This window comes from Rhinichthys klamathensis, unplaced genomic scaffold (genome assembly GCF_029890125.1).
Source record: "Rhinichthys klamathensis goyatoka isolate OS25496 unplaced genomic scaffold, OSU_Roscu_1.1 h1tg000748l_1, whole genome shotgun sequence".
Taxonomy (NCBI): Eukaryota; Metazoa; Chordata; class Actinopteri; order Cypriniformes; family Leuciscidae; genus Rhinichthys; species Rhinichthys klamathensis.
Window position 1 is genome coordinate 609047 of NW_026607157.1, and position 19809 is coordinate 628855.

The window sequence follows — 19809 nt, forward strand, 5'->3', positions numbered from 1 at the left end:
GCTACAGTGATCTAATAATATCAGCGTTGTCGATACCGTTTGCAAATACCCACTAACAACTGAGTAACTGGTTTAAAAATAAATAAATAAATAAATAAATAAACCTGAGCTAAAGAGAGCAAGTTGTTCATTGGCTGTTATGCATTCTGTAGTGGATATCTCTACAATGGCAGTTAATTACATATTTACATAAGTGTGGTAATTTCACAAACAACTATTTTCAACATAGGCTACTTTAAAATCATATTATTAGTCCCCTAATGGAAATTAGATCTACAATATTGGAAATGTGTACAATTGCTGTAATATTCAACCTTCCTGGTGACTACTTAATCCACTGATATGTGTGATAGAAATATTTTATGTGATGGGTATTTCCACATTAATGTACAGAAAAATGCAAACTAAGGATGCTCCTGTCAAAGGCCACATATCCTTAGCAAAAACTGTTAACTCAGTAGAACTAACAGTCATATTAGTTTTATCAAGTCAAACCAATCAAACAGAACTAATCAGTGAAGGAGCCTCGAGTGGCATTGTCTTTGCTCAACTCAACTGTATGATTTACATGTTCATGTATCTTTCTATTCAAGAGTCTCAACTATTGTTGTGGCCAGCGAAGAATGGGGCTATTTCTGCAAAGAGCTACTTGGGAGCCATGTCAGGCATATGCTGCACATCTGAGAAAAGGATTCTACGCTCAAGACAACAGATCAAGTATCATTTAGGTAATGATAGTAGCTTCTTGACAGGACGCCGTCACCTTACTTCAGGTAAGTACCGTATTAAGAAGTCAGATTTAGCCGGTTTAAGAATTTAATAAATAAAATTAAAAAACACACACTACTAGACAAAGGGTGCACGTCCAATCTCAGATTCAGATATCTAGATCAGTAAAGGCTAGATGAATCTTCTAAGCTTACTCAAGGTTCGTTTCGTCCGCTCTTCACAAAATCATTCTATAGCGGTCGTTAGCATCCTTAGAGATATGACGTGGTCGCAAAATATATTATCGTTGTGCTAACAAAGCATGGTTGTCATCAAGGCAGATCTTATTGTTAGGCGATCATGCCATTCCTGAGACGTTAATTTGGCTATCAATCGTCTTTAATCTCATAATTAAGGTCGTGCTTATTCCTGCCAATGCAAAGCCATAGCTACGCGCTTTCATTCTTGTTACAGGCTTTCAGACGGCTTTTGCCGTTCAGCAACCCGGATCCATCACCCTGCCCTCTTCTAACAGAGTTTATGTTAAATTAGTAATGTTTTGCTTTTCTTTTCAGATTCCTGTTTTCACATCCTCATCATCACGGCCGATTGTTCCTTCCTCGTCTACAATTACGAAATCGTAATTTAATATTTCTTCCATTCATAGTTTGCTCGCAGGCATTCAAATTCACGCAAGTATTTTAATACTAATTATCCAACTCTGTTCACCATATCTTCTCTTTGTTTGCTACTTAAGGCATAGCCAAGACCTGTAGTAAACCTCCGATAAACGCCTGCCAATCACTTTGTATCACAAAGATAAAAATGTGTATAATTGTGCCCTTTTCGCAGGATATGTGTTCAAGTTCATTTATTTATATAGCACATTTATACAGCCGCTTAGACAGACCAAAGTGCTTTACAGAACACACAAATAAGAAAAGTAAAACAGCAAAATATGTGGTGGGTCTCCGGTGTGTATATGGGGTTTGGCTCGGAATGCCCACAGATAATTTTGAATAGCATGTTGGAATGGTCATTTCGAAGTGATTAAGCATATCGTTTTGTCTATCCCTCTGGATGTGGCAGGGCTGCTACTCCCAGCACAGGGGTCGGAGTTTCAACAGCTCGTTTTGCAGCTCCGATTACCTCTCACCAACAATTTTAAACTTTTCGCTTTGTTCAACCGGGATCATTCAAGATGGAGAGACTCAAGTGTCAACATATAGACAACATTCCGGATGGTCGTTGATGAATTACGTAGCTCATCGTAGCTGTCTCTAGTCACTAATTAGCTTATTCTGTCTCGATTTTCTTTAAATCATGTCCCGTGGGCAGGATTCATGTAATTTAGGTTGTGATGCACTAACCCAGGAGGAATTTCGTTAGCTCCTCTCAGCGCTGTTGTAGTCTTTAAAAAGCAATTCTTAAATGAATTTCTCCCATTGCTTGAACTTTGAGTGTTGTAACCTTGAAGATGTTGGTTATGCTTATACGGCAACATTTCACACTAAGTAAGTTAGAAAAGCAAAATTCATCCAACCCCCTTTTTATTACTTCCTGTCTGCAATGGTCTCTTTTCTATTGGTATTCAGATTGTAGCTGTCTGTTACAGCGTCATGGCTCATGCATCCAGGGGATTCACTCCAGGAGCTAAATACTCCGATTTCCCCATGGTCTTTTCTAATTACGTTCCTTATCTAATTCCTTCTAAGAATGACTATAAAGGCTTTGCATCACATTATCAATTTATAAATTGGGATTAAAATCTGTCCCTTCTCATCTATGATCAAATTTCTATTTATCATAACTAACGGAGCACTACTCTTTAACCTGGTTCAGGATTCGTCAGTTCTGCCTCAATAGCTGCAGTCTAACTCCCTCCCAATATACTGGTCATCCCTTCAGGATCTGGGAAGCCACTACAGCAGCTGATCGTGGCTTTCCACTTCAGATATTAAGATCCTGGGCAGATTGTCTTCCTCTGCATTAGAGTTTTATAAGATCCGATCTAAAGATCATTCTCGAAGCTCAGCAAGCATTGCAGTAACGATTCAGGTAAATTCCTATGCAATTACTGGTGGTGGTGTATGCTTTATCTATCTGGTGATTGTCTCAGCTTGAATAATTCGCCTCGCGCCATCGCCGGCTAAACGGTCCTTAGGGGGCCTGCTTTGCGCAGCCTAGTGGCTTGTCTATGCACGTTCAGTTTATGCGCGGCTCTAGCAGCCTAGTGGCTCAGCAATCAGAGCAGAGCCGCTGCTCCTTTGCGTCGAAAGGAGCCAGTTGAGGTGGTTTGGGCATCTGGTAAGGATGCCTCCTGGACGCCTCCCTAGGGAGGTGTTTCAGGCACGTCCAGCTGGGAGGAGACCTCGGGGAAGACCCAGGAATAGGTGGAGAGATTATATCTCCACACTGGCCTGGGAACGCCTCGGGATTCCCCAGTCAGAGCTGGTTAATGTGGCTCGGGAAAGAAAAGTTTGGGCTGCTGCCCCCGCGAGTCTTGGATGGATGGAATTCAACGCTCTTATAGCTGAGATTACAAAACTTTTTCCTAGCCGTGATTTTTATATGATATGCAACATGATTCTACACAAGCATGCAAACTTTATGGAGATCTGACAATATAGGCTAACTGTCAAAAAGCTTTAAAAAACAGATGTTCCATAGCAAATTGCCTGTATTGGCATGGTCTTTTCCATCTCTGATCTAGGTGCTTACAAGCTTGCTAAATAAAACATAAAACCTTTTTTATGCACGTGCTTAAAGGCCTTAAAGCACCTGAACCCTGATAATTGATGCTTGCAGCTATATTTATTTTTAAATTTGTATCGTTAGATATTCGAGTAAGTTGAAACCCAGTACTTGCGTTTAAAAGTGTAATCTGGCAATTTCTCTCCAAAAAAATTCCTGTTGTTACTGGCACGCAATGAATTCATGGGGTTTGCAAGGCTGTGAAGGATCCATCGGTTGTATCCTTCAATGCTCGGGAAACAAAGGACGCATTTCGCGGCCGCCTTTGAAGGAGCCTTCGAAATGGGACAGCCTTCGTCCCGCTGGTGTGACGCAATCGGCTTTGAATGCAACCTTCGAAGGATGCGATTCATGCTGGACGAAACTATCAAAATCAAACATTTCAGCTCTTTTTGTCAACATATACAGTATATTGTGCATATATTTTGGATTTTTCAGCCACATATAAACCCATTATTTTAGTTGTCCTATCAGCGGGGGTGCACTATGCTCTTTGGTTTTAGTTTTGGTTTGTTTGATTATATTAATGTTAATGGTCATGGGTCCATATGCCTTTCAGATAACAATTTGCAAATCCTGTATTTGTATTTTGCACCCCTGCCTGTCAGTGTCAGTGGTACAATGCAATAGCAATTGCTAATAAAACGAAAATCCCTTACATTCTTTTTCCCCCTCTGCAATGCAAACTAGATATTGATGGAAAAACTCAACATTCTCCAACCAGTCAAACCTGCACCTGCTTGCATCAAGTCACACCGTTATATAAACACTGCAATAGCTCACTTCCTGAAGAAAGCAAGAGACAGAAGCAGTGAAACCACTAAAGAGATGTCACGGTTAGACATAAACAGGCCATAACCCTAAGAAAATAAGCAACAACATTTTGAGTTCAACACTCAAATTAACAGTAATGAGAGAACACCGATGTGAAACAAGTGGAAAATAATTATACTCTTGCATCATATGACAATGGTAACAGGCAATTAATTTGCTATACTGCAAAGTAATAAATGAATACAATCATTAAATGGTGTAGATTAGCATACTTTTCAAATGAGGATGCAAAAACATTTTGAACAATATATTTTAAGGAGCCTTTCAAATATGTAGCTACAGCAGATGGTTTGAATACAGTTCAAATATCCATAAACTGCAGCCAATAATAATGCAACACAATAAAGACACAAAAAACATTGACTTGAATGTAAAATTTAAATCACACCTTAAATATAAAATATAAGTATAATAAATAAATAAAAAATATAATAAATCATCATACACTAAATAGCAAATTGGCATAACGATTTATAAATTCTAATGCCTATATGCATAGCTAATGTCATATTTGTCTCCTCTACCTTTTTATTTTTTTAGTGTTAAAACCTTTTTAATTCAACATTTAAAAACACGAATGACATGGGAACTGCGTGCCTCAGAGTCAAACCAAACCTGCTGGTTGGTTAACCGAGGATGCTGCTGCTTAAGCGCGGTAAAGACAGTTGTCAGACGAGCAGTCGTTTGGGCGGATGACACCTATTGGTCCAGCAGCATAACGCCATGGGGGGCGGATTCTCATTGGGTGAAAGCTGCTTAATCCGAGAGCTGAACATTTTATAACATCTTCAACCTAAGCGTTTATTCGTGGATTTACGGAGGGAGAAACAATGCTCGCGAACGTGAAATGCACTGACCGATCTGTCTGAAATGGAGAAGTCGTCTAAATCCTCAGTAGCGTTTTAACGTGAGTAGCTTTCATGACATTTCCATGTTGAGACAGGGATGAATGAACAACACCATGTGAGAGTAATGATAACTGGGTATATAGGATACAGTAAAGCAGCACTGGCCAGACAGTATCCCAAACCACAGCGAGCCATATGGTTGATAAAACGCTCACTTATGTGTGCTGGACTAAACGCTCAGACTTAGTGCAGTGCAGACGACAAAGACTCGTAAATGAGCCTGGACTGCGTATTTCCTCCACATGTTTCCAGTGCTATGCCAGTGCGGAGGCACATGATCATATAAACACAAACCGCAGGTCACCTCATGATGACACATATGGGCATCCTAAAATATAGCTATTATTGTTATAGCGTTTAACAGTATATATATTTTTTGCAATCGACCAGCGGTGATTTCTGAAGTGTTATGTCGAAACCTACAGTGAATGGCAAATTGTCTATATTAATAGCGTGATGTTTAATGATCAACAAGCTTTACGAAGGGCGCGCCACTGTACACAATGTATTTCTAACCGTTGTTCCTCTGAACAGCGCAACCATGCTCAGATATTTGAGGACAACATTTTGCGATGTCCGAATCACGAACAAAACGTTATTTTATGTCGAATCTTGGCTCGCTTAAACTGGACTACGTTGGTGACGTATAGCCCGTTAAATCGTTTTTGAAACGAACTGTTCGAAAGAATCGATTCGCCGAGTTGAGCCGGAATTCCCACCATCACTGTGCACTAAAATAATTATGCTGTCTTGTGTTCTCGAACAACGATGCAACGTGAAAACCTCCGTGTTATGGGTTATATTTGTGAAATTAAAACGACATAACACACTCTAGCGCAGTACTGTGTTACATGAATGACTTGTAATTGGGATTAAGCTAAGTATTCAAATCCACTTATTTTCCAGTCCCGGAAAACACATGGGAAATGAGAAAACTACCGGTAATTTGGTACCAAGTCGATACTGAAAATTATTATTATTATTACAATAACCAATCTTTCTGCACTAGTAGTCTTTTTTTTAAAAAAGGCTACATGATAATATTATATTGTATTATACTTACTTATACTTATTAACTATTATTAGCATTAATAATTCATTGGCTTTATTTAATATTTTTATTTTCATATTATAGTTAAATAAACTAGCCCATTTAAAGGGCTCATATTAATAAACTGATTTTATAGTATTATTGAATTTGTAGTATTGAATTTGTAGTATTATGTTTCTTGTTGTATTTGTATTTGTATATGTCCACTGGAAGCCTCAGTACCAAAACAAATTCCTTGTGTGTGCAAGCACACTTGGCAATAAAGCTCTTTCTGATTCTGATTCTGATTCTGATATAGTTAATGGTTAATAATAGTAATGGCCACTAACTGTATGTATTTAAAACATTGAATGGAGAGAGGAATATATATGGCTATCCTTGTCTTTTATTCCCAACGTAGTGAAATTGAAAATGTCCTGGAAAAGTCTTGGAAAATGATAACTGAAAAAGAGTGAGAAGTGGGAACCCTGCATGATTTTATCTACACCGTAAACACAGAACATTCACTTAAAGGAACAGTTCACCCAAAAATACAAAATTATGTCATAATTTACTCACCCTCAAGTTGTTTTAAACATGTATGAGTTTTTTTCTTCTGTTGAACACAAAATAAAATATTTTGAAGAATATATTGGTAACCAACCAGTTTATGTTCCCCATTGACTTCCATAGTATTTTTTTCTATACTATGGAAGTCAATGGGGACCAGCAACTGAACAAAGAAACTCATACATGTTTAAAACAACTTGAGGGTGAGTAAATGATGACAGAATTTTCATTTTGGGGTAAACTTTCTCTTATTGTCAACATAGGGGTTCCTATTTGGTAATTTTTGGGAAACCAAAATAATAACATTCTAAGAATGTTTTCTGTGGTCTTTTTGTAACCAAAAACGAATGTTCCTAGAATGTTCTGGGAACTAATGTTAGCTGGTACATTATCGATGTTTGATAAATAGTTGATAAATAGTTCATAATCAGTTATATGATTACCCTTTATCACAGTCACTCCTTGTGGCTAAGCCTTGAACACACTCTTCTCCTCCAGAGACCATCCAACAGTAATGATTAAGTGAAATATGAATCGCCTGACATATTGCTAATGTGATGCAACTAAAATATTAAATTAATTTGAAATCCCTATTGACTCTCTGTGCCCCTCCTCCTCCCACTATACTACCTCCTCTGCTAATCTGTAAGCCAGTTTAGACTGTATATTATGACCACTGGTAATCAGCTTTTAACTTTCAGCCTTTTAGTCATTATGAAAAGACACTGTCAACACGTTTCCACAACTTTCCAGGGATCAAAGAAGTAGGAGTCATCATAGATGCATGGTACATTTCTATAGTGGTGATGAATGGAAACTTTAGATTAACACATTAGATGAGGGAACACATACAGTATTCACTATTAACTAGGGGATTTCCCTCAATAAACAACTAATTACTGCTTATTAGATGATGAACACATATTCACTATTAACTAGGGGTTTTCTTTTCCCTCAATAAATTCCTAATTATTGCTTATTGATATAGTAAGTAAATTAGTTGTTGTGGGGGTTACGTTTAATAGTTCAGGTTAAGGGATGTAGAATATGGTCATGCCGAATAAGGCATTAATATGTGCATTATAAGTAGGGCTGCATGATTAATCGAAATTAAACCGAAATCACGAGTTGGCTCAGTGCGATTATGAAATAGCGAAGGCTAAGGTTTTTTTTTTTAGCAATGCGTTTGCATTATAAATACATTTTATTATTATGAAAATACACGAGAAGGCTTTGCCTCCACTTTGGGGATTTCCTGAAATGTCATAAATTATTTGACTTCTGTGAGGCAAAAACAAAACAAAAAAACCTTCTGTTAGGCATACCGTATTTTCCGCACTATAAGGCGCACTTAAAAGCCTTTAATTTTATCAAAAAACGACAGTGCGCCTTATAATCCGGAGCGCCTTATATATGGATGATGAACACGTTCACCAAGACGGGGAGACAGCGCCGGGCGACTAACACCACTATCTGCCAATGGATCGTGGATGCCTGGGCTGATATATCAGTCTCAACTGTGATCCGAGCTTTCACGAAGGCAGGAATAATCTCTTTATTCAGCCGGTTCACATACCCGTATTTTCTTCCTGTTTTCAGCCGAAGTCCACAGTAGTTGATTGTCGAGTTCGCGCGAGCGCGATCAAACCTCCTCCGTGTGTTCAACATCTGATTCGGATGAACTATCCATTTGAGCTGATATTCTCAGAACACCACACAGCACCGTCATCGGCTGACAGCTGACAGTCTGAGTCTCCACTGCTGCTTAGCTGCTAGTTACCAATGATCGCGCGCGCGCACTCGACAATCGCCTACTGTGGACTTCGACCGAAAACAGGAAGAAAATACAGGTATGTGAGCTGGCTAAATAAACATCATTTTTATTCATATCTTTCACATTTACTGCAGTCAGATTCACCGTGTTCACTCACATGGCTGTGCACTTGTAATGACACATTAAGGTTGTTAAGAGGCTAAAAGCTGGTTTAAAACTTTTCCCGTTTAAGTCAACAGGGTGCAAATTTTAAAAAGAGGATAACACGGTGTAGGCGGTGGTGATGGCGCAGTGGATAAGACACATGCCTTTGGTGTGAGAGACCCGGGTTTGAATCCACTGTGAGACACCAATGTGTCCCTGAGCAAGACACTTAACCCCTAGTTGCTCCAGAGGCGTGCGACCTCTGACATATATAGCAATTGTAAGTCGCTTTGGATAAAAGCGTCACAGCTAAATGAATAAATGTAAATGTAAATGTAGGCAACACCGGTTTCTGTCGTTGTTATCTGTACTGACAGCACTCCAAATTTACAAAAAATGAGCTCAATGCATAAAGAAATGCGGCCGCCATCTTTAACCGGTCATACTCCTAATTGCGTTGCATAGCAGCAGTTAAGATGCCAGAGCACTGTGCAGCGTATTCCTGCTCAAATCGGCGGACCATTTACTTTTTACAAGTAAGATTTAACATTACCGCACTATTGGTTGTATTTTGTGAATTTGTACCATGTGTCCTGTATCATAGCTAGTACATGTATGAGTCTTTGCAGCAAAAAAAAAACAGCGTGAAAAACAGTTCGGTGTTCAGTGAGATATGATTAATTAAATGCGCTGACAGCTCATTGCACCTGCCAAACAGATTCCACTTAGCGGAGCGGGTGACCGGTCTAAGATGGCGGCCCCACGGCTCGCCCGCGCCAGTAGGCAGTAGCGGTCGATAGGGCGTCTACTCTCTATTATGTCTAATATGCTCACTCCACCCTATTATGGGTAAAACAATAATTCTCTCCAAAGAAATGTATATTATAAATTATATGATAATGTATAAAAATGTTTTTCTCCAGTGTACAGAAGTGTACAGGAGTTTTTTTTCCAACAGTGGATGCATAAGAGGCTCATATTTCATATTAAAAACATGGGACGTGAATTTTGCATACCTCCAGACCTTTCTAATGATTTATAGTCATAGGCTGCCTGCATGTTAACAGGTAACCCTGCAGTTTTTCATAAAAATAAGTTTTCTAAAATAAAAATATTATTATTATTATTATTATTATTATATTGTTATATTCTTAAATACTCTATTTTTTATTTTTTATAATGAAAGTATTTTGTTTAATATTTTTATTTAGCAATAATAATAATAATAATCACAATAATTATTATTAGTCATATTAGTTTATAAGCTCAAATTATTATAATAAAAAATATAAGCAAATTGTGCATCCCTACAAACAAGCACATCAAACCTGGTGTTGTATTTCTTTTACTAAACACACACACACACACACACACACACACACACACACACACACACACACACACACACACACACTATATATATATATCTATATAAAATCAAAAATTACTAAATTACTAAACATTTAAGTAAAATTCAAATGAAAAAACAAAACAAAAAAATATTAAACTATAACAGTATCTCAATGATACTAAAATAACACTAAATAAATTTAGTGTTTAAATTGGTTGTTTAAAACCTACTTACAAAACACTGATAGAGAAAACCGATACTACTGTGTACTGTGTATATATATATATATATATATTTATATATATATATATAATTTCTACTAGGAAGAAAAAAAACAAGTAAATATTTCTGTATTAAAAATTTAAATAAATAAAAAAATGTAATTTTCCAGAGTAGACCTTTATGTTACAGTCCGGGTCAAAGGCTGGAAATGAATGTGGTCACATGGTAATCTAAGCAAATGTTGTTACTGTATTGTTATGACAGTCTGTTAACCCACATTGCCCAGTGCCAGAGGCGAAACCTGGAGTGCAGAGAAGCTGATTGGCTGCTACTGTAGGTCATTCATTCCACTTGGTTACACCTACAGGTTTACAGCTAAATGATTAGACAAGCCCCTGGAGATATGGGACATTTAGTCTGCTGCACACATGATACTAAAAGAACAACATATACAACACACATGTAGTAAATGAAAATCATGTATCTATCCAACCAACCAAACAGGTTCAGGTCAGGTGATATGGTTTTGTAGCTAATAATTTAACATTGTTTCCTGGTTTGCATGCATGATTTTATATTTGCAATTGCGGTCAATGTATGAAATAAATGGAACCCTTATCTATGCAGGATGTAGTGAGATCAGCAGTCACTGCTGGGTCAGAGGCTTCCCTTGTCTGGCCCTATCGCATCACTTCATCCCACAAGGCAATGCAGCAAAGCCCTGGTGAGACAGGGCTCAGTGAAAGCTAGAAAGATTATGGAAAAAGATGGAGAAAAAAAGGGGGCATATTGACTTGGTGGCTGATTTCTAGAAAACCACATTTTGGTTAAGTTGTTGGGCTGGCTAACTTACAAAACTTCCACTTGTTTTTCTAGCATCTGATTCTGTAGGGCAGGCCATCAGTTCCCAACAGGGGGGTCGCGGCCCACAAGGGGGCCTCAGCGAGCTCTGTGGGGGGTCGCTTCATATTTTGAAAGGTTTGAGCAATGAGCATTAAATAAAAGTCCTTAACTTTTTTCTGTTCAAAATTTACAAAATTTATATAATGAGCGAGTTCATCATGAATCCATTTTCCAATCCGTGTTTTTGTCTTATCCTGAACCACTATGGTACAACTATAATAAGTGTTTACATTGGGACCATTTTACACTGGTTCGGATCGCTGCCGCTGCGGAGTAGCCCAGTACCTGCGTGACTCGTCATAGACGTACACAGAGAGAAGTAGTTCCGGCTACAATGTTCTTCCGAAAGACGAATTATTCTGTTAATAAACGCAAGTTTATTATCGCTCGCTATAGCGCCAAAAACGTAAAAAATAAAGCCTCACATTGATAAAGCCTCACAAATAACATGCAAGTATTGAGGCCCCAGACAGCAGTCATTTAGTAATAGCCTATATTCTTTCTTTTTTTTTACCTACACACCAGTGTGAATATTTTTGTTTTTGCATTTCAAATAGGGCCAATTTATAGGCTTCTCCTAGGCTTACGTTTTTAAATTACAAAATGCCTGCTGATGTTTTTGTTATTGTATTTTCAATATTATAGGCTATTATTTGTGTATATACATACCGTTTGTTTGAAAACAACATATTTTGTCATCCTTGCTGCAAGCTTACAAGAGCGATAATTATTAAATGTGAAGGGGGGCCTTAAAATATTTTCTTGAGAAAAAGGGGGTCTCAGACAAAAAAAGGTTGGGAACCACTGCTGTAGGCTGTTTAACTATCATCTCCTTACTGATATTGAGTTTTGTATTGAGCCTCGGTATGGGCTGGTTTTTATAGCTTTCCAGCCAGTGATAGTTCTGGATTACAGCAACTCTGATAGGTTGACCTGCTTTGCCATCATTTCAGAGAGATGAACCTGTTGTATGGAGCTTTATTCGCTGGAGAAAACATGCTTGCTATTTCAGTTATCAGGTTTGTGATTGTCATATTCTTAATTCACTGTTTTCAAAAATGTTTATCATAATGATTATCATAAGTTTAAATCACAATTTTCTTGCACTATACTGTACTGTCTACTATAGGGTTCATGGTTTGCTGCTGTTAATCTAAAGCAACCTTGATGAATCTGATGATTTGTAGCCTACATGCATGCACATAAAGCGCTGCAATAAAGCGCATGACGATTGGAGAATATAATAAACCGTCTTTATTGGGGGAAATAAACACAACCAAGTTTAACATAGATGCAAACACAAACGATGTCGGGCCAAGAACAGAATGAACTGAAGGCGTGTATATATACAAGGGCGTAATCAAGGGAAAACAGAACAGGTGTGGTACAAAATTAACAACCATGAAGACTAACTAGGAACACAGCTGAAAACCAGTGTTGTTTTTGGCAGCCCTTTTTGTTTTAGTCTTAGTCTTAGTCTTTTGGACGAAAATGCTTTTTAGTTTTAGTCACATTTTAGTCACTTAAAAACGTCATAGTTTTAGTCAAGTTTTAGTCGACGAAAACAAAAAAAGTTTTTAGTCAAGTTTTAGTCGCCGAAAACGCAAAAAGGTTTTAATCAAGTTTTAGTCAATTTTAGTAAAAAATAAATAGTCTTTAAAAAATAGAGAAAATAAAATGCGGCTGTGTCAAAATTGGTATCAAGTTCAAAAATAGAAAAGAAATAAAAGTGCCACTTTGCAATCTGTTAAAAAAAGAAAAGAATAGAAATCCATTTGGCAAGACAGGTCTATTTATCCCTGCATTAGTGGCTGCAATGAGCCTGTTTTGAATTGCACAATTTCTCAAAAGTCATGCTCAATGTTCAGCTGAGATCTGTACTTTGTTTTCAGTGAAACTGAAACAGCTGAAAAGCCCATCTCACAGAGATATGATGTGGCAAAGGGAAGAAGAATGCACACAGCTCTCTGCCTTTAGCCTACTTAAAAACGTGATATATATATATATATATATATATATATATATATATATATATATTTTTTTTTTTTTTTAAATAGATAAAATAGACATAACATACTGTGTTTGATATGGGATTAAAATGATGGGTAGTGTATGGGCAGTGTATAAGATATGAACTAATGATTAATTACTTTAATATTCCTTTGTTCCGATCAGAGCATGTGAGCGAAGAGCGCATTTCTGAATATTCCTCCGCTCGCTCATTCAGCTCAGGGTCGCGCGCTCAACACAGAATGGCCTGCTGGTTCGAGAATATGTGGAATAAGAGCTGCCTCCGACTAAAGTTTGTATTCTAGTCGACTAGTAGTTCTTCATTTAAGCCATTAGTGGACAAATCGCCCCTTTATATTAATTTAATTACTTAAATAGGCTATACGGGATATTGAGCGTTATAGCCGCACTCAAGTGCACGACCGCACGCATAAAGCTTGCCACAAAGAACCGGCAAAAGTAGTGATTATGAATGTGTAAAAAAATAGCAAGGAGACATTTAATTGTTTATTAATAAACTGGTGTTTTCGGTGTCACTGCAAAGATGAATTTGACGATGCGGACTCGCCATGAACGAATAAAGATAAAAAGGCATAAAACGGAAAATTTCCTCCCGTTTTGGAGGAGACCTGTCACGGCAGTGGGGCGCGCCCCACACTTTGAGAACCGCTGCTGGATTATACTGAAACTGAAAGTATGTCCATAAATCATCTCGTCGTTTCCGACCACCAAGCCCGTTTATTGGCTTCGCCGCCATGGTCCTTCGAAGATGTGTGGTGAGTGACTAGCCGCAGAACTATTCGCTATTAAGCTGTGTTGTTGTGTGGAATCTGGTGCGCGCGCGGCATGGGTACCCAAAACAATGATAGGAAGCGGCAGCATTGCTGATACTTTTTTAGCTCAAGACAGATTTCACGCAAAATAGGCAGAAATGACATGCATTGTGAACGTCAGACTTATAGTCATTTTCGTTCCGTCTCGTCTTGTCAACGAAAACTCGAAAACGTCTCGTCATGTTTTAGTCAAATTAGAGCCATTTTTAGCTAGTCATCGTCGCGTTATCGTCATAAAAAATAAGTGCATCAACGAAATCATTTCGTTATCGTCATCGTTGACGAAAACAACATTGCTGAAAACCGAACCAAAACACAATGAAACTAAACATAACCCTTACACCCAGCACCTGAATCACCCATTACACAACTTATAAAAATAGATGTTTGTGTGAATGCTTTACAGATACCGCTTCCTTCCCCGAAATCCTTAGTCAAAGTGGCGTTCTCGTGGTCTTGCTTTGTTTCCTTGTTTTTTTTCTTTTTCTGTAATTTATATCTCACCATATGACCATTCAGCATGGTTCAAAGAAAAGGGAAGGAACCTGCACTCCACAACAAACACATGTTCCCACCCTGAGACTCTCACTGATGTTATCCTTCCCTCTGTTTGATCACACGTTTAAAATTAGAAATGAAAGAGTTCATAGAACACGATAACAAATAATTACGCTTTTTTTATTAATCTCATTGTAACAAAGCATGAACTACAGAGCTCTTTTGAAGACAGCTGAGAAATGATTCACTCACACAGCCTCAGCTGCACCACCAATACTCTTAATCATGCTAAAGCCACACCACAACTTTTCAACCATGTGTTCATTATTCATAGATGCATGCAAATGAGTCAGAGTCAGATATGAAAATCAGGGATTGCAATGACATGGTCATTCGTTTTTCTTATGTTAAACTTGAAGATTTCTAAACTAACTGAAAGCTTAAACAATAAACCGTGATGACACCCATCTGCCCCATTCTAATGTTTGGCTTCACTGTATGATTTAGGCTAAGTCTACATCAATCCGGAGACATTTGAAAACGGTGTTTTCATCTTAAAACGCTCCCTGTCCACACTAGCGTTTTAAAGCATATTTCAGAAGTTGCTCATCCCCATTGAAACATCTGAAAATGCTGGAATCACTTTAATGTGTAAAACATACTAAAAGTTCGCATTTTATTAGCAAAATATCACACCACTCAGTGTTGCGTCCAGGTTGCACTCAAAATCGCATGGTCTAAAACGCAATCGTCATCATGTTTTGCCACAGGACAGCAGTTGCGAGTAAACTTTCAGTTATCTTTGCATGAATGCAATATGAAGACTGTACAAATGGACATTTCTCTATAGCAACACTATGAAAGTATATACCAGGCACAACAATGCCGGTGTAACCATAGATATCTATTGGTACAATATGTGTCACATGACTAAACATGCGTCATCGTTTTCAAATACCTCCGTTTTCATAGTCCACACTACAACACGAAAATGGCGTTTATCAAATGTATCCACTTGGGAGAGCATTTTCAAAAAGCTCAGTCTTCGTTGACCAAAACGCCATCTCAATGTGGACGGAAGGCCAATACGAAGAGAAAAACATGCGTTTTCAAATGGACAAGGCCTTATATGAAGAGCTTGTGCAGTTAACAAACTCTGATCTCATTGTATCAATAATTGCAATGCCTCTCTATATGTGGAGAGTGTTATTGGAAAAAACCCTGAATGTATCAAGGCTGTAGCTTTCCCATTCACCTATATTCTCGGCTGGCACAGGACTCATGGACGCTCAGTTTGGTTGTGTGTTTTTTTTAGCCAATCACCTGAAACGTAAGACAAATGATTATATTTGTGGTAGGGCAAGTTACAGTGTTAGCAAAGCAAGTACAAATTTGTCCGGGGCCGGGCCTACTGGTCCTGATCTTTTGCCATGCTGGACAAACACATTCATGCAGTGAATGAAGTGTAATGAGTTAAGAAGAGACATCTGTGATGCTTGAGGTGCTGATCATCATGTCAGGTAGATGCAGTGGACAGGACAGTGCCAGTGCTCCTTCAGTCATAGATGTGAAGGAGTGAGAGGCTGGAGTAACGCCCATTTGGGACTGTCTTGCTTGCTCCTAGTCTCTTGTGCTCCTTGTTCTCTTCTCTTTTATTCTCTCTTGCACAATCAAACTCTCAGACCCTTTTAGACCAATGAAGTGTGATCTGAGGCACAGAGGTAGGCAAAGTGACTTTTTTTTGTTATTATTTCAGTGTGACAATTGTAATGCAGTTCTGGGCTGTAATATGTGATACATTTGTGAACAAATCTCATGTTTTTTAACATTCAGGTCATGAGTTTTATTTCCAGGGAATGCAGGTACTGATAAAACTTTATTGCTCTGGAACGTACTTTAGATAAAAGTGTCTGCCAAGTTTGCATTTCTCTCTCTCTTTGTGCACGAATGCAATTCTATAGACTAGAGTGATCTTTGTGCAATCATTTTACAATGTCATTGCTTGAACACAAAGCTGCAGGTAATTATATCAAATCTGAATCTGAGTAGACTGGCCAGGTTCATTTGCACTTACAGGAACTTTTTTGTCAATGCATTGTTCACATTATCTAGGCAAAACTAAAATGTTAATACATTACAATATAACATTTTATTTAGACCTGTTGTATTATAATAATACAAAAAATACAGTGTCTAATGGAATGCTGCGTACATATACTATAACCAACACACAGGCAGGTCTAGATCTAAATTTGACTAATGTGGTATGAAATACATTGTAAAATAATATATACTTGTATAGTAGTGTGTGTTTGCGTGAATTTAAAGCATTTTAAGAATCAGGATGAGATTATTAACTTAAATTGAGCTTAGGGTTAAAGACAAAGAAGATTGAAAATCTCTTAATGGTTTTACGCAGGTAAAACTTGCCTAAAATAGCACACATTACGTTTGTACGCCTGCGCTTTTTAATGGCACTGTTGCATTCTCAGCGTCGTTTCTTTTGTTAACACTTGAGCCAAGGATAAGGATAATGATATTGAGTTGGTGTAATTAGATTTTAATTTGAACTTTTAAGTCTGGCTCTTAAAGACAACAAGGCCAAATTTGAGCTTGTGGTGTCCTTCCACATACTTTTTCACATGTTAAAGTTTTTGTATCATATATATGCATGATTCTCAGATTTAAAAAATGCTATCTTTTGCAAGCAAATGAGAGCATTTCTTGATTTTTTAGAACCACTTAGGTTAGGTGTCCATTCCATAATCCCTTCTGTGAATGTGCAACTCTGCTGTATTAAAGAATGAACTGAAAATGCCCAATCATATGAATATTTGGTACGGGTCTTTTGGTTCGGCATAATGAATGCAGCACACGTGTACCACTGCATGCGTAGAACGTAATTTGAACGTAATTCCCCCCCTAGGTTGGGACAATACAGTTTATAGATTTTCTTTAATGTTGCGAATGCATCTGAAAAATAATGAAGGTTAGCTGCTGTGAGAAAATTGCAGCTAAGTGGAACAAATGGATTTATAAGCATACAGGTTAATGCATTTGAGACATGTTTTCTTCAGCGCATAACTTGCGCCTTTCAGTTGCATCCTTATCTGTAAACAAACAAAACAAAAACATTGATGTGTCCACAAATACCTCATTTACAAATAGACACAAAAAACTTTGATATTCAACATAATACAATTTCATAAATCACTATTTTCCAGAGACACAAAATTAGATCAGTTAACCTCAAAACTGTTTTGACTAAATCCCACAAATGTTGATATTCAGCTGAAATGACACAATTAAAAATAGTGTAGCCTTTCATCAAAAGTGCTGAGGTGAGATTTTGTGCCATCTATGGTCAGGAGAAAACAATTAAGGTGTGTGTGGGGGGGTCAACCCATATTTGCAAATATACTATGTTAACAGTTGTAGGACTCCCTATTGCCTCTCTTACCTATATGCTGATTTCACGCAGCCACCATTTTGAAATCGCTCCGGTGGGAAGAAAACCGGAAGTGTTGCTTTTAATCATAGGAGAGTCGCGAATGCGATGGCGTATTGTTGTGTTTAATGTAGAAATTAGTTATTCTAAAAATGTACATACATTTCTTTCATACTTTTTAGACTATATGGGCCATTCTACAGAATTGGTGCAAAGTCAGAGTTGGAAACATCTTGAAATTTTTTGTTTTTTTCCCACAAATTTTGCATGTATGCAAATTGTATAATATCCAAGGTACGCTTTTCTAGTAATTGTGCAGTTAATTCTCATATTGTATTTTCAGAAAATGCTGGAATATTTTCCTTCTCCCCAAATTTGTCACTACCGAAACACAATATTAAATAATTTATTAAGAAGGCTTATAATGACCTATTAAGATTTTGTTTACATCTACCTTATAAATACATATTTTTTCTATTTTTTAAAAATATTTTTAAATCAATAAAGATTATAATTTTAATAATATTTTAAGTGTAATTTATGAGATTTGTTGTATTTTGAACCCAATCTTTCTTTGTAGAAGGCATAAAGTTTATCGTACTGATTTCAAAGTTAAGGATTCATTAGTTTGAATATACATTGAACCAAACACTATCATAACATCTTAGTTGATAATTGAATTTACTTTATTTTTGACAAAACACTACCCATGTTACGGTAGTGACTGCACATTTTTGGTAGTGACAGTAATGTTTTGGGAGTGACCCACAATACTTAGTTTGCCATGCTGAATCAGACTGTCCACATTTTATGTTAATATAAATAAATAACTATGATGCACATATGCAGTCAGTACATATAGCAGACACACATCTGACAGTAAATATCTTATAAGAACACCTAGAGCTATTCTATACTTTGGGTCTTGAGGTGCAAGTGAGAAGAGGTATGCTCATAGATTTTTATTCCTAAAAAACAACAACTTACAATGTAGACTGTTTCAGAACCACTTTGTTTTATTTTCACATTTTCAAAATTTTGTTTATGAGTCATTCAGATAAATCTCCAGAACCACTGAAGTGTGTGTGTGTGTGTATAAAACATTAATTTCAGAATAATTCTCTCTGTCGTAGTTTTTCTATTTATTTTAGCCATGTAGGTGTTTTATTTCATTCTCCCTGTCAAGTTAATCATAGAAATTAACATTACTGACAACAACCTTACACCTAAGCTAGTATCATGGACTGCAACCTTAAGTAATTGTAACCTCGTCAAATTACAGAATTTTAACAGAATCTTGCATACTAAAACACTACTAAAAAAATTGTCACTACCAAAACAGTCACAACCGAAACATGTCTTGAAGTTTCAATTACTACAGCACATGGTTAGTAGTAATTATTTGCATAACTGTATTCATAATTAATTACTACTGTACAGTAGAAATTATTTGCATAACTGTACTAAAATGTAGTTTATTCCTCCAAAAAAAGGATTATGTGTTCCCTTTTGTCACTACCAAAACAATAATGTCACAACCGAAACTTCAAGACATGTTTCGGTTGTGACTGTTTTGGTAGTGATAATTTTAGATACTTTTGAGCCTAGCTCGAAGATGCTAAACAGGCCATGGTTAGCAATCACTGGTCAGAACAGTTGAACACAACTAAATTTTATGGAATAACATCCAAAAAAGGTTTCTCAATAGCAGAAAAAATTAGTTTGGTAGTGACATTCCTTAAAGTTACACACAGATTTTTAGACTTTAGAACACATTTACCTCAAAATGATGGGATCAATCTACTCACCATATAGCACATGA

The 19809-nt window shown here is 37.2% G+C and overlaps 1 protein-coding gene across 2 annotated transcripts in view; it reads left to right on the forward strand.

The window, feature by feature from the left end:
* Positions 1–5000: 5000 nt before the first annotated feature.
* Positions 5001–19809, forward strand: part of slco4a1 (solute carrier organic anion transporter family, member 4A1) — a 41393-nt gene continuing 26584 nt past the window's right edge. Inside the window, exon 1 of one of the 2 annotated variants that reach the window (XM_056242725.1) lies at positions 5001–5203. The gene's annotated coding sequence lies outside the window, so the exon portion shown is untranslated. Of the gene's footprint in view, positions 5204–16128; positions 16261–19809 lie in introns of those variants that run through there. The other variant, XM_056242726.1, reaches the window with a different exon arrangement.